At 34.1% G+C, this 16,711-nt stretch overlaps 1 pseudogene; it reads right to left on the bottom strand.

Moving 5' to 3' along the window:
• Positions 1–1,062: 1,062 nt before the first annotated feature.
• LOC102746682 (cytochrome b5 pseudogene) lies at positions 1,063–1,848 on the bottom strand (annotated as a pseudogene).
• Between the last annotated feature and the right edge of the window lie 14,863 nt (positions 1,849–16,711).

Below are 16,711 nucleotides of genomic sequence, written 5' to 3'. Positions count from 1 at the left end.
GATAGAACATCAAGAAAAAGTTGATGAACAAAAAGGCACATTCTAAGAGTTCAGGAGTAGAAAGAACAGAAGAGTTCTTTTTGGTTTGGTTTTAGTATAGGAAAAAAGGGAAATAGGTATATTAAAATTATTTTCATAAGTCAGAGGAAGACAAATACCATATGATTTCACTCATATGTGGAATTTAAGAAACAAAACAGATGAACATAGGGGAAAGGAAAAAAATAGAGAGGGAAGCAAACCATAAGAGACTTTTAACTATAAAGAACAAACTGAGGGTTGCTAGAGGGGAGGTGGGCTGGGGGATGGGCTAAATGGGTGATGGGTATTAAGGAGGGCATTTGTGTTGAGCACTGTGTGCTATATGAAAGTAATGAATCACTAAATTTTACTCCTGAAACCAGTATTACACTACATATTGACTAACTAGAATTTAAATAAAAATTGAAGTCCAAAAAATTAGTAAAATCAATCTTCTAACTCTCTCCATTATATATAAGAAATAATTGTTTATGGCAATATCTTTAAGTTGGTTTCTACCCTTTATGATTTTATAAACTTAATTTACTTTGTGTGGCATTCATCTAGCAAAGGTACATAAATATAAACATGAAAGTTTGACCTATTATGTGTATAGTCATACACCTGTTTGTGTCCTAAAAATATAAGGTTATATACCTGGGTTATTTTTTTACTATACACAATCATGGAAACTAAACAGGAATTAATCAACACATTTTGTAAAGGCCTGATACCTGGTAAACCTTGCCTTTGGCTGTGCCAGTGAGTCAATAACTATGGGTAAAGACTATAAATTCTATTGCCATCTAAGTACCATCTGATGGACTTTTTTCTAAGTGATACAACTGCATTTTCCCAGCAATTCACTTGAACAACAAAAGTAATTTTTAAAGAATTAAATAGTAAAAAATATTATGCAATTTAAAAAAAAATAAAATTATTTTTCAGGGGACGGTTTCTGTCAGTTGAAGCAGTTAACATTGGCTTCCTTCTCCCTGGTCCCAAAGCAGTCTTTTCTTTCATCGGCTTCTGAGAATGTGTTTAGTCTTGGACTGTGTAGAGGTGATACATTCAGGCTACCACCAGTGCTGAGATGGCTGGGATCACCCAGGTGGTCCATCACCTGGAATTAGAAATAAGTAGTAATGAGAGTTTCCGAGTCTTGGTTATCTTTGATCTGTCATCTGGATGAGTGACGTATGTTTTTTACATTTCTCAAGCATCTGTAAAGTGCCCAGCATCCTCAAAGTTTTCAGTAGCATCCAGTTTGTTCCTTTAAGACTTCTTCCCTACGAGGATGCTCCTCCGAAATCGTGGTCACATCGTACACCTTGTGGTACCGGATCAGCCAAGTGCTTTTGCTGTGGTTGTGCTTCTGGATCTTTTCCAGGGTATAGTACTTGACGGTCTGGTCCAACTGCCCAGCCATTTTGGAACGCAGCAAACCTCAGGCAGGGCAGACACCAGCTGAGCCTGGTGCAGCAGAGTGTGCATCTCATCTAGTTGGGCCCTGGACATTCCCGGCACCGTGGCCCCACACCCAGAGCCTCATTTTCTAGAGATTTTGCTGGTATTTTTAAAGAACAATTCAGAATACCAGAATATTGACAAGTTTCATTTCAGAAGAATTTTTTGAAGATCAAATATTAAGATATCAGTTGAAAATTATTTTATATTGCTTTCTAACATATTAAAGTTAACAATTAGTTTGCTTAATTATTAGTGATACATATAACATTTATTTTTGGCATACACTTTGGATTTTGCATAATCCTTAGTACAGAAACAAGCTACATCTTCCTTCTTTCTGTGACTATAATGTAGAACTGCATTCCTGGAGTGTTTGATTTTATTGATAATTTCTAGTTCAGTATTTCCTAAATGTTATTCTACCACAATGCATTTTCACTAGTTCATAATACAGTGAGAAAAATAAGGATAATGTATATTTTGCATAAAACTGAATGTGTTTGATTTAAGAATTATCCTTTATTTTGAGATTATGCCCTTATTGTTATGAATTTCCATAGTCCTATTATTTAGAAATTATGGTAATAATAAATGGTGGTTGGCATTGATTTATAAGATATACTTATTTGGCCAAATAAAATGTCTGCAACACTTGGTCAGACCTATAAATATTTAATTTTGGAATTTTACCAGTCCTTCAAACTTAGAGGATTAAGAACTACTCATTTAATTACTACATAGTTCTTCAAAATCCTAAGCAAAGGAAAAAAATTCTAAAAAGCTCACAGGAAATCTGTGTTCACATAGTGATAAAAACTTAATCTGTTTTGAAAATAAATATTCAATTCTGATTCTAGTAATTATGGATCCTTATTTTTATCTGTAAGTATCTTAAGGTAGAGTTGATCCTCTATACTGATGTAGCTTTTAATTAATTAATTAATTAATTAATTAATTTTTAGATTTTATTTATTTGAGAGAGAGAGAGTGAGAGAGAGAGTGCACAGAGCAGGGGTCAGAGGGAGAAGCAGACTCCCGGCTGAGTGGGGAGCCCAATGGGCTCCATCCCAGGACCCTGGGATCATGGCCTAAGCTGAAGGCAGAAGCCTAGCCTAACCAACTGAGCCACCCAGGCTCCCCGTGATGTAGCTTTTGATCAGACTTCTGGATTTCATTTATATGGATCAACTTTGTTTTGAAATTTAGGTGCAGTTAATTGAACTAACCGCATTTTTCAGTCCATGACTTATTTTTCTCATTGGTCCATACAAAGCTTCCTTTCTTTCCTTCTTGCTCTTTTTTCTCTCATACCTCACTTTCATTTTCCCCTCTTTGAAAACTAAATATTTTTAATCTATGTATTTAAATTTGAATATGTTTCTCCAAAAGCATAGTTTATATTAATATATTCTTAATTAATATAAGTAGTATCTTATATTTTTCATTTTATTTCTTTTAAAACTGAGTCCTCCTTTTTGACATTGTTCATGTTGTTACTTGTACATCTAATGTAGCTTCTAACTGCTGCATAAAATTCCATAGTCTATGTCAAGAACTCAGAAGGATTTCTTAAACTTAAAAACCAGGAATGATAACATTACCTGAAATTAAATATTCTGTTCAATTAAGGACTCCTTGGACAACAATCACTAACTGGAAGTAGAAAGCTACTTGCAAAATCCAATAATAAATGGGGTTTAATATTTAAAATATGCAAGTGACTCTTGCAAATCAACTAGAAAAATACACCCCAGGAGAAAGGTAAAAATAGATTAACACAAAATTTAAAGAAGAGCAAACTTAGAAAATTAAGAGGCCTGGGATAAGATGGTCAAAATAACGAGTAATATAAGAAATGCTCATTAAAGCAACATTTAGCTATGACTTTAAATCACTAGACTAGCAGACATTAGAAAGATGGATAGTAGCAACTGAGACATGAAGGTATAAGAACTCTATTGCATTCCTGGTGTTAGTGGAGAACAATGTAGCATGACTTATTTAGAAGAAGTGTAAGTGTAAACCCATCATTCTACTTCTGAGTATATATCTAAGAGGAATTAAGGGGGCATACATGGGGATTTTCTTTGTAGAAATGTTCATGGAGGTGAACTGGAAGCACCCTGGATGTCTGTTATCTGGGCAGGGGTAGAGAAACCTGGGGCAGTGGGTATGTAAAATGTGGAGCATATGGGTATTCAAATGCCAGCCATCAAAAAGGAGTTCTATGATATTTAAAATAGTTTGTATTTTTCTGATTTTAAATTTGAAGTCCCTTAATGTGCTCATGGGCCACTTAAGAAAATAAAAGTGCTATATGTGGGATTTAAACAAACCAACAAGTACAAAAACCAAGCTCATAGGTACAGAGGAGAGATTGGTGGCTGCCAGAGGCAGGAGGTGGGTGGAGGGTGAGTGAAATACATAAAGGATGTCAAAAATTATGAAATTCCAGTTTGAAAAAAATAAGTCATGAGGATATAATGTACAACGTGGTGACTAGAGTTAATAATACTGTATTGTATATTTGAAAGTTGCTAAGAGAGTAGATTTTAGAAGTCCTTATAACATACCCCCAATTTTTTTGGTAACTATGTATGGTGATGGATGTCAACTAGACTTATTGTGGTGATCATTTCACAATATATACAGATATCAAATGATTATGTTGTACACCTGAAAGTAATAGAATGTTATATGTCAATTATACTTCAATTAAAAAAAAGAAAGAAAATGAAAGTGCACTTTACCAAATTTTTAATGTCTGAAGGCTGCAGAATAAGGACATGGTTAGGGACTCTTGTGATCTGCCCCATCTTCAAATACTTTCTAAATAAAAAAAAAAATACATGGAAGAATACTTAATAAAGTCTAATAGTGTTAAAAGGATTACAACTAAAAATGCAGTCTCCTGCTGTATCTCTTTTAATTATCAAAACAGCCTTCCCTGTTGGTACCACTTCCAACTTTTAGCTATTTTTAAATATTTACCTCCATATTTTTAAATTATGTACTCATACTATCCTCAATTTATGATTTTGAGATATTTATTTAAACTTGAATATGCGATTTCAGTTTTTCTTTTTCAGGCAATCTCATACTCCCCATATTTCATTCTTCCTCCCCATCCACCGTCCTGCTCCCCTGCCCTGCTATCCACCATGGTGCCTGGTGTCTCTGAATCTCTTGCCTCTCTGGTTCAATAGGTACAGAAAAGGTTGATTTCTCAGGATGGTCAGTGGTGGTGGTTACAGTTATTCACTTAGAGATATGGAGGTTATGGTAGGGGCCTCAGTATTTAATTTTCCTTTTTAGACTTTCCACCAATCTTCCTGTTTTCATTCACCCCTCCTCAACTTGTTTAATTCTGTCACCTCTGAGTGTTGAACTATGAACGTCATCATGGATCTGTGGAACAAACTTTCTTCCAATTATTATCTTTGGAAATCTCTGAGGTATAACAGCGACCATTTTGCTAAATGCATTACGGGTCTGTTTATTTCCTTCTTATATAGTATTTTGGCTTTGAAGATATCGCCCAGTTTTATTAAATATTGTACTTCTATTTCTATTTTTTTCTACTTGTGAGTTTTGGGAGATTATTTATTTATCAAACAATAGAACAGTTTATGTAGAAATTCTACATAGGATTTTTCAAGCATCAGTCTATAAGACTATAGAACCTTTTCTGGTCATAATTTTCTAGGACTAGGATTCCTTAGAGAGCACTTTGTATAAATGCTCTCATAGGGCATTATTATCTCACGCATACTTCCTTAGTTGCCCTTCACACCATGTCTGCACATTAAATGCTATTACTTTTCCAGTTTAACAGATGAAGAAACAGAGACTTAGAGGTTTAATCATCTGCCCAAGATCACAAAGCCTCTAAAGGGCAACACTAACATTTGAACTTCTAGCTCCATAGCCCAGGCTTAGCCTTCTGTGCTAGCAAGAACAAGGATTATTGGTGACTTCTTGCAAAACCAGGGCTGGTGGGTGGATTCAATGAGCTACAAGTTGTATATTATGTAGCTCTCAAAAAAAAGTTAGCTTCCTCTACTTTCGTCTTTATTTTGCCATTTAACCTGGTATTTAATTTTTTTTAAACATGTGTATCTTATTTCCTTAAATAGGTAACCTTGTTTGAAGAGAAGTTTTTCACCCATTTTGTAGTCATTCTAAAACCAAATCCAGCTTTTTAGCTGAATATAGAATTTAGAACTCAATAATTACTTTTATAATAAGTATTTAGAGATTGTCTTTTGATATTTAAGATGTTTCTATTAATATGGGTTATTATCCAGGTATTTTTATGTTTAAAATATCAGTTTTGCAAAGCTTTTCTACATAGTCTCTATTTACTGGTTATTATTAGGGATAAAACAGGTTTGAGTAACATTGTGAAAATTCTGAAATAAATTAGATTTTACGAGACTTTCTCTGTAATTCTAAAATGTTAATTAAAATAATATTTTTTATAATTTGAAGTAAAGAAATAATAAAGTACACTTGGCTGGCCTCTTAAGTTTTGGGGCTGGGGTCATCATTGCCTCACAAAAGGCGCTTGATTATGGCTTAGTATGATAACAGACTTCTAGGTCCAGATTACATGCTGAGTCTCTAACTTAAAATCCATGGAGATTAAAAGTCCAGAGTGGGGAATACAGTCAATAATATTGTAATAACATTACAGTAATGTATAGAATTGTTGAATCAGTATGTTGTATGCCTGAAGCTGAAGAAACATTGTATGTTAATTATATTTCAATTAAAAAATTCAATCCAGCATAACATTCTTGGCCCTTCAAAATATGGTTCAGTGTGCCTTTTAAATTATATTTTTACATTTTTCCCTACTCGCTGCTATTATCTTGGCTCATTACTCTCCAAACATGTCCTCTGCGTTCTTTCTGGCTCTACTCATGTTGATCCTCTGTCTGCTGAAATCATGTGCATCTTTCCAGGTCTTTCTCAAATTTTATCTTCTCAGTGAGGACTTAATCCTTTCACCTACATTCTTGAATTCTTACAGTCCAGGTTGAATTGATATAGCAATTTTTATATCAATATTCCAATATTATTCTGTTATATATTATAGCAGTATTATTCTGTGATACATATTCTATTTCTTCTTCCCATCTCTCAATTTCTACCTATTCTCCTACTCCATGCTTCCAGACTCTTGAAGCAACAGTTGAAAATAATAAATGAATCCTATTGGTCTTTGTATTATAATAATAATAATAATAATAATAGTAACTTTTATAATAATAAGAACAACAATAACAATGATACCTGAAATTGTTGAATGTTTACTAGAGGTAGATGCTATAGTTTGGCTTGCAGTATCATATCTCTTTAGTCTATACAACTTACAATGACATAGGTATTATTTTTATCACATTTTATAGATGGGGAAACTCAGACTTAGATAAGTTACTTGCTCCAAGACCACACAGCTAGTGAGTGGTGGGGCCAGGATTTCACTCCAAGCATTAGGATTCCAGAGCACATATTTTGAATCACACACAGTAATCTCTACAGCACTGTTGCCAATACTAGAAACTCAATAATTTTTTTAAGTCGAATTTATATTTCCAAAGAAGTATACATTTACATATCAAAATCTGATGCAACATGGTTAGTCTATTTTACACATGTGCTTTCTTCAGAAACATGCATTGTAAAGGGTATTCGCAGTATATTACTTTTTATGGAATATTACTTTTATAAGAATGGATATAAGCACTCTGTAGTATAGAAGATTAGACAATATGGTTTGAAAAACATTGAAATCATTTGACTATCATACCACTTGAAGAAATGACTTTTCAAATCTAAGTTAATAACTTTTCCCATTATAAAGCATTGTTCTTAGAAATTATCCATGATGCATATTGTTATTGTTTATCACTGGCCGTTTTTTGACTCATCTTTTGCTGAATAATACAAGCTTATTTTCTTGCCTATTTACTCCAGGCCAGGGAGGGCAAATAGATTTTATCTCAAGGATCACCTGTGTTTGTTCAATTAATAGTAGCTACCTAGAACACTGAGTTAAGAAAGACTGAATCTTTGCCCAGGACTCACGTAAGAGTGAACTATGATCAGTTAGAAATATCTGATGTAAATGTAGGACTGGTACAAATACCACCATGCCTGCTGCACACTTGCCATTCCTGTTGTAGGCTGTTGTCTTTTAGTGCTCTATAGACATATGTTGGAGTGTAAATGAATTTTGGTATTAAGTAAAACATAACTGAATAAGGAAATGCTTGGAATACAACAGTGATTTGTTCTGAGCTAGGTATTTTGGAATAGGTCACTCTTTATATTAATTTATCATGTATGTAAGGTATAGATTTTTAGCATTATCTCTGCTAATGTCTTTGTCATCATGTATTATGATCTATACATTCTTATTATATATCTTGGCACTATTTTCTTATCTTTTTATTAGGCACTGTTACTGGAGAGCTTTCATCCACTCTGGGTGATGCCAAAGATGCATTTCACTAAAACAGTAATTACGCTTCTGGACCTTTGCCTGGTAAAATGGAAAACATATAAAATATGTGGTAAGTTTATTAAATTATTATCCAGCTTTTATTCCTCAGGTTTTTTCTTACGTATTTACGGAATAAGGTAGTCAATAAAGGTTTTGGGTTATAATGATGACAGTGAATGTTTGTAAGTAATCTTACAAGTTTCCTGGCTCCCTTCAAGCCCTAATTCTGCAGCTTGATTGGTCTTTCCTACCTTATATCTAATGGTTACACTTAAAGTCACTTCATACTTACAGACTTCACTTTTTGTTAAGGATGTTGTCCATGTTTTGAGTCTTTTGTTTTTGGTTTTATTTAAATTATATAAGAATTTCAACCTGAATATAAAGATAAATGATTACCTCTAGTTTTGGGGAATATCATATACATTGTTTATGTTTATTAAAGATTAAATCTTATTTTATTTTCAAATGATATAGCTAATTTGGGTTTTGTTGGAAATATACCTAAATTTTGCCACAAGTCTCTCATGACATGTTTCTCTGCCTGGAAGTTTTCATTCACATTAACACATATCTTTACCGATTTTAATCCCATTGAGATGTCCATATGAAGTTCTAAGAAGTGATAAATGCCTTTAGAAATATTTGCCATCTTAATGTCTACATGGCTTTAAGAAACTAAGCTGAAACACTATTCCTCGTGATATGGGTTGTTTTTTGCCTACAGTAATAAAAATTTCAATAAGCATTCTCTCACAGATAACTTTTATCTTCATCCTACATTTGACTTTACATATGTATAAAATTATATATGTGAAATTAACTTTGTAATAAAAATGTTATTCTCATTGTAATCAGGGTTCTTAGCTACAGGCACTTGGACTCACTCTAGCCAGTTAAACAGAAAAGGATTTATTCAGGATTGTTAGGGACCTCACGGGATCACTGAGGGAGCTGAAGAAATAGACTTGAAAGAAGTAAACTGCTGGGGCGCCTGGGTGGCTCAGTCGTTAAGCGTCTGCCTTCAGCTCAGGTCATGATCCCTGGGTCCTGGGATCAAGCCCCACATCGGGCTCTCTGCTCAGTGGGGAGCCTGCTTCTCCCTCTCCCACTCCCCCTGCTTGTGTTCCCTCTCTCGCTGTGTTTCTCTCTGTCAAATAAATAAAATCTTTAAAAAAAAAAATAAGGTTTAAAAAAAAAAAAAAAAAAAAGAAGTAAACTGCTAAGGGAACCTGCTGGGATATTCTACAGATCAATGCCCCAGGTTTTTTAATAGATAAATTATTAAGGGCAGAAAGGGGTGAAGGAGGAACCTATAGATTAACAAATACTTAAAAGACATAGCAAAATTTTAAAAGGGGGCTAAGATTAAACTATGGTGTCTAGGGATACATACTGTTAAAAGATAAACTGAGACATATTAAAAATTTTAAGAGTTTATTTGATCAAAAATCCATTCTAACTGGCCAGTGCCTAACCGGAAGTGGTTAGGAGAAAAGATGGAAGCAAAGTAAGAAAATTATTGAGTGGCTATAGCTTAAAGCCTAGTTGGTTGTTTGTGATTGGCTGTCCTTAGGTTTCAATTTCATAACTGTGAGGCATTTACAGGCTTAAGCATTTTGGTTTGCTTACTTTCATAGGCCTCGGTATTAGAGTCATTTTGATCTGATGGTCTCCTTGTTTAATTAATTCAATAATACTTAGGTGATAAAAATACAATGAAACGGAAGGAAATAATTGTTATAAATGTCAGGATAGTGGTTATATTTAGGGGCAAGAGGGACTCGTTATGGTGATGGGTTACATGGAGGGGTTTCTGGGTGGCTTGCAAAATTCTACTTTATGATCTGGGTGGTAGTTATAAGTGAGTTCATCTTAAATGTTATTCATTTTTTCTCTTTTCTCATATCAGTGTATAATTTGAAAACAAAAAATGTTGTGGATGGAACTAGAAGGTATTATGCTAAGTGAAATAAGTCAATCAGAGAAAGACAATTATCATACGATCTGTGGAATTTAAGAAACAAAACAAAGGATCATGGGGGAAAAGAGGAAAAAATAAAACAAGATGAAACCAGAGAGGGAGACAAACCACAAAAGACTCTTAATCATAGGAAACAAACTGAGGGTTGCTGGAGGGGAGAGGGGTGGAGGGATGGGGTAACTGGGTGACAGACATTAAGGAGGGCACGTGATGTAATGAGCACTGGGTATTATATAAGACAGATGAATCACAGACCTGTACCTCTGAAACTACTAAGATATTATATGTTAATTAATTGAATTTAAATTTAAAAAGTTAAAAAAAATACAATTCAAAATAAAAAAACATGTCAACAACATGTCAGTAGTATCAACTTCTTATTGGAGAAAGAGTACTTTTTTAAACATGCTATGTTTGCATATACTGTTTTTTTTTGGAAAAGTTAAATTGAAGAATTTTTAAATTTGAATTGTACCTAAAAACTATTTTAACATTAATGTACAACACCAATGTACTCAGACAAATATAACGTACAACTCGGTTCAGACAAAAAACAAATACATATATTCTTCTAGTCAAGTTTGAATCCTTGAATACCAAGGTATTGAAAGTTTATACACATAATGAATATGAATGACTATCAAGATTATTAATTTGCAAGAGTGGAATAGTGGCCTGAGTTCAGATACTGATTTCTTTGTAACTTTTAGGAATGGCTAGATAATTTATATAATAATTGATTTAGATGTAAAATTAGACATTATATTGAAACCATTTTTTCAGTCTGTCCCAAAGCTCTTTCCTTCCTTCTCTTGTAACATGGTAACACCTGCTTTCCTTTAGGAGACTGGCCCTTTTCCATTCCCATTCTGTGATGACAGTGTACTGCCTCTGGCTCAAGGATCTGCCCAGCAACAGGTAGTGACCAAGATGGTCCAGAGGCCTTCTCTGGAATTTTATATTTTGACTTTCAAAGGGCAGAAATCTCTCCTTGCTTGTGATCATTTGATGGATTGGTATGTACCTAGAAAAGAGAGTTTACTAACACTCTCAGAGAAGTGGTTCTGAGGCCCAGAGAGAGAGGGAAGCTGGAGGGTCTGATAGTGTTATTTGACATCCCATTTAATCTGAATCCAGATCCACTCTTACAGTTCCCAGTTACATGGACCAATAAATAAATGCCTTTTTTGCATTTGTACTTATACTAGTGTGAAGTGAGCTTCTGTCATTTGTGAATTAAAGAGTTCCAACTACTTTAGGGAGCATGATAAAATATCTGTTTTTAAATTCCTTAATATTAGTTGGAAATTGCCATAAATATCACCTTTATACACAAAAATAGGATGGAGAAAAGTTATATTAATCAAGCATCTGGTTCTAATCTACCAGCTAAACTGATTTTTTGGTCAGTCTTTTGGATTCAAATAAACATTTAATAAAGACATTTGTCAAATTTAATCAGTGAACCTGGTAATTGTCAGTTAAGCTATCCTGAAATGTCTCCTTCTCTTTAGCACTTCTTACACACTCGCTTAAACATATATATATGCTTAACATATATATATATATACATACATATATATGTGTATATATATGTGTGTGTGTGTGTACATATATATATATACATATATGATAGATGATGTGAGATTTGCTAATGACAGAAAGAAAGGAGGTTTTTACCTTGAAGTTAATAATTTATTTTCAACTTTTAGATTTGGAAATTAAGCATCTTTAATTCTCAAAAAGGAAAAAAAAGTTAGCGCATCTGAGGGGTCCATCCACATATAGACCTGATTTTAACGATGAGATCCTGGACTTTGAGCATTAACCATTGACCATGGTTGAGCATCTTTTCATATGCCTATCTGCCATCTGTATATTTTCTCTGGTTAGATCTTTTGCCTATTTTTTAATTGGGTCCTTTGTTTTCTTATTGTTGAGTTTTACGTCTCTTGCTCAGTCTTAAAGATTTCTTAACAAGGAGCCTGAATATAGGAAGGGTAAAAAGAGAAGTAAATGAACAAGAAGTTGAGGATCTAAGAAATATTTTTTTGAGTGGTTGGTTTTGCTTGCTTGTATGTATCTTAAGAATCAAACTTAGGAGAAAGTACCCTGGTGCATAATAGAAGATGTTAGAAAACAAGGGGTGGGGCCTGCTCTAGATCCTGCGTCCAAATCATAGTTTATTTTTGGCACCTTTCATGTGTCCCAAAATTGGGACAGAGAGGTTGGGAGTCAGTGTTGGAAAAGCACCCTCTCTTTCTGAGGCTGTAAGAGAAGTGAATGATAAAGCAAAGTAATCAAATAGAGAACCTGATACTGAAGGTGTAAGCGAACCAACATGAGTTTGCTCCTTGGTGAGTCAGATACACCAGGTGGAGTTGTCCCACAAAGTCAACAATATTTCCAGCAAATAAGGTGATCACTGGGAATAGCTTCCAACACAGTGACTCCCTGAGGGAGGATGAATGGGTACCTTTTGTTTAGGGTAAAGATAAATTTTTGGATAGGGAAGCCTTGTCATGATAGGTAGAGACAGGCATAAGGTCACACATGTACCTTAAGGAAACAGGCGTTGATGTATAATGCATGCTATGTAAATGAGACTGAGGCTCCTCCTTGGGCAGAGATTATTGTTAGAATGAGGTAAAGGTAATTGCTGGTCATTCCAGGGGTCACTCCATGGTCCATCTGCACAGACATGAGTGGGGGGTTTAGCTCAAATGGTCTGGGTGGTCTGTGCCAGGGGGAGGTCTTGTCAGGGCGTTCACTTTCACCTGAGGGGTGGTTTAGGTGTCACTTGTCTGAATTAAGAAGTAAACCAGAAAGAAGAGTGTAAGGAAAAATATAAGACAAAGATTGGTGAGTATAAGCAGGTGGGCAGTAAAGGTCAGGTCTTGGGGTCTAGTTAGTGACAAAGGTAGCTGAGGAGGAAATGCTTCCTGGAGGACATAGATAACCACCATGATCTGAGGTTGCTGATGACAGGAAATTAATTCAGAACTTCGGTTAAAACGTCTGGTTTCAGTCCCTGCTGCTTCCACCAGTATCAGTGTCAGCAACCACTTCAACCTCCCAACCCCTAGAACAGCAGAGCTTCTGAGAACTTTTCCAAGTCATAGGGATTTCTTGCCTTAATCAAGCCAATCAGGTAAAGTTGCAGTGAACATTATTTCTGAACCTGTTCTAACAGTTTACTTCTTTTTTTTTTTTTTTTTTTTAATTCTGTCAAAAACAAAGGTCCATTCTTTCTCTCTTTAAAACCTAGAAAGGGCTCTTCACCTTTTTGGATCTGTGACCTATACTGAAATGCTATGCTGAGCCAAAAACCATTAGGGCTTAGGTAATTTTTTAAATGTTTTTGAGTAATGGTAGAGATAAAAGGCACTGATATAAGGTATTTTTAAGAAAAATATTCTTATGTTAGATAAGAAGTATAGTGTAATATTTATAAAGAATATAGTCTATCCAAATTTTATTTTTTAGGGTGTTTTCTTAATACAAAGCATATTTGAATTATAGGTAACCCATCCCATGATATATGCTATATGCAATAAGGAATATATTCCAAATTTTATTTTGGGGGATAAATAACTCAGAATATATATATTCATAACATGTCTTATATTCTGCTTTATTTTGTCCCTTAACTCTAAAGTAGGCTATATTCCTTATTGCATATAACATATAGCATAATATCTACTGCTTATAATGCAAACGTGCTTTGTATGAAGAAAAAGTGCCCATGGTTATAGTATTTTTATTGTCCTGGGCAATAATAGCACTTAATAAAGGTGTTTTATTCCTGAATCTTGGTCTTATCTCTTAGCTTAATTTTATGACTTTCAATCTTTCATGCTATCAGTTTTTCATCTTAAAAATGAGGTTATTATCTCCCTGTCTTCCATATACCATATACAATAATCTTGGGTATAAAATAGTATTATAGGAGGCTTTCATCTCTCTTTGAGGAAAAAAAAATTACATTTTTAATGACAGTCTGTTTAGGGCCATGATTTGAGTCACAGACTTTCATGGTAGAGTAAGATGGCATTTTTACATAAATTCTCCCAGGTATTTTACGGCAGGGGGTCCTGAGATGATCTCCACCTTGTTAGAGAATTCTACTGAAATTAATTAATTGGAAATTTTTATAAAATTTTATTTTTTCTAAGTAATTTTTGTTGGGTAGTATAAAATTCCTTATGTTGCAGGTCTCAAAAATATTTTAGAAAATATGAAGTGTACCATATTGACATAAAAAAAACAAAAGGGCATTTCTAGTTTCCATTGTGTCAAGTGGGTGACCTTTTGAATCTGAACTAAAACAAATTGGCAATGACAGCTTCAGATTTTCACTGATCTCTCTTGAAAAACATTACTGCAAATTGTATCTTAGCAGAAGTGCTTTTAAAAAAATAATGAATTATTCATGAAAAATCACTTCATCTCATAGTGCACCTGCTGAGAAGGCTTTGCATTGCCTATTAAAGTGTATGCAAAAGCTGTGCAATTAAACCTTCAATATCAGATTTATTTTGCTTTGCTAATACCCTGTAATGTATCATAGGAAGGGCAATGACAAACATGTATTTGAATTCATAGATCATTAAAAAAATAATTAGTGCTTGAAAAGGTCATAGAAAAGATCAAAGGAAGACTTGCTGTGACATTTAACCAGAGTTTGAAATGGTGAGGGACATACCTTTTTCTTTTGATACATACTCTTGTCCATTGCATTTGTATTATTTAGAATTAATTTTCAAATTAGTTCATATTATTTTTAGATTTTTTTTTTAGAATTAGATATTATTTAGAATTAGTTCATACCACTGCACCCAAGTTTTGCAGCACTTGCAGTAAAGCAATCACTGAAGACAGGCCACCATGTTGTCTATTCATGAGATGTCTAGTGCTAGTGGGTATCTCATTAGTTGATCAAAAAATCAGAAAAAAGATCTCATGACCAGGAGTTTAAAAACTCAACCATTTTGTACAGAAGACTTGAGCACCCTCAAAAGACCTTTTAGCTTAAAAATCAAAGCAGTTAAAATGCAGGTGAAATTTTACTACAAAACATATTCCCACAAAAAATTTCTAATCCGTAAATATACTTCTATTTGCAGTAGTAATACATAGACTCAAAAACTGCGTATTTCTTTTATCTATTAGACTTGTGTAACAAAATCATTTCTCAGGTCCCTGTCTCTATAATTATATTTTAAAGTATGGCTTCTGTTTTATTTGCATTATAGATGTTCATTCACTTATTCATTATTTCCTTTATTCAGTTTTGATCATTTCTTTTTTTATTCAACAAGTATTTATTGTGTACAAATTATGTTTTAATTATTGTGCTAGGTTCTAGTGGTGCAGAGATGAAAGTGGGTCCCTACCTTTAAGAAGTTCAAGGTTAGTGGAAGAGATAGACATGTAAATTTATACTTAATACTGCAGTTGGGTAATGCTCTGATTGATTTATGCCCCAAATGTTTTGAGAACTTAAAAATGAGGCATCTAACACCTCCAGGTGTTGGAGGAATGCCAGTAAAGACTCCCCAGAGATAATTGCACTTGAGGGTATCTTGAAAGGTGAGAATACGTTAGCTACATGGTAAGGAGGAGGAGGAGGGTATTCTAAGGAGAGACACAACATGCATAGAGGCAAGACACAACATTTCACCTTCAAGAGACTGCTTACAGGGTGCCGGTGGGGTTATGGTGGGAGATACGGTTGGGGGCTGGATCATGTTTGTATCTGGTACTCTTGGACTTTGTCCTTTGGCAGCAGTCTGCCATTGGAGGACTTTAAATGGCAGACAATGATCAGAACTACCATCTTAAAAGTTTATTCTAGTGCAAGTAGCAGGTTAGATTGGAGGAGAGACTGAAGGTAGGAAAATTTTTAAAGTAATCAGAGTTGGACATGGTAACTGCTCTAATTAGATCAACAGTAGGAAGGATAATGAGGAGGGAATATATCTGAAACTTATTTAAAAGTAGAACTAACAGGACATGATGACAAATTGGATTTGTAGGACAGAGGATCCTGGAATGACAGGTATTTGGCAAGGTAGGTGATAATTTCCTTCAATATGGGATCTACAGAAAGAGGAACAGGCAATAGTTGAACTATGCCAAATTTTGGTCAACAGTTGTACCATAAAATAACAGCTAATTATATCAGCAAATTACAAAAGTGGAAAGAAAATTGTATTTCAAGGAGATTTGGATTTTATTTCTAGTTCTTGAAGAAGCTTAATGCATAAACTTGTAGGCCACTTAAATGCTCTGAGCCTCAATTTACCTTCAGATGCAAAAAATGGGAGGTTGGGTTACATGGTCTATAGAAGTATTTCAACACTAGAATTTTGATTATGGAAAATTTCCATATCAACAGTCTCAATTAAATACATGTTTGCTCCTAAATAACAATCCAGAAAACAACAGCCCATGATAAATTTTAGGAGCCAAGAGGAGAGGGCTAGAGAGTATGTGGCTCTCTGTATGGTAATCTTTTCTTTTAATTTACCAATGTATTCTAGAAAAGGCTGATGTTTTCATCTTTATCCCTTAAGAATGCAATGTTACAATTGTGTTTAGTTTTACCAAATTTTAATTAAACAGTAAATTTAGAAATTTAGAAATAATAACTGGACATATTTCTTACTACAACATTAAAAGAAAAATTAAAATATCTTTAACTATATACCTGTATTAAACTT

The sequence above is a fragment of the Leptonychotes weddellii genome, chromosome 7, assembly GCF_054177405.1.
Source record: "Leptonychotes weddellii isolate Sample4059 chromosome 7, ASM5417740v2, whole genome shotgun sequence".
Classification (NCBI taxonomy): domain Eukaryota; kingdom Metazoa; phylum Chordata; class Mammalia; order Carnivora; family Phocidae; genus Leptonychotes; species Leptonychotes weddellii.
The sequence above is the reverse complement of the archived record's forward strand: the minus strand, read 5'-3'. Positions and strand labels throughout refer to the sequence as shown.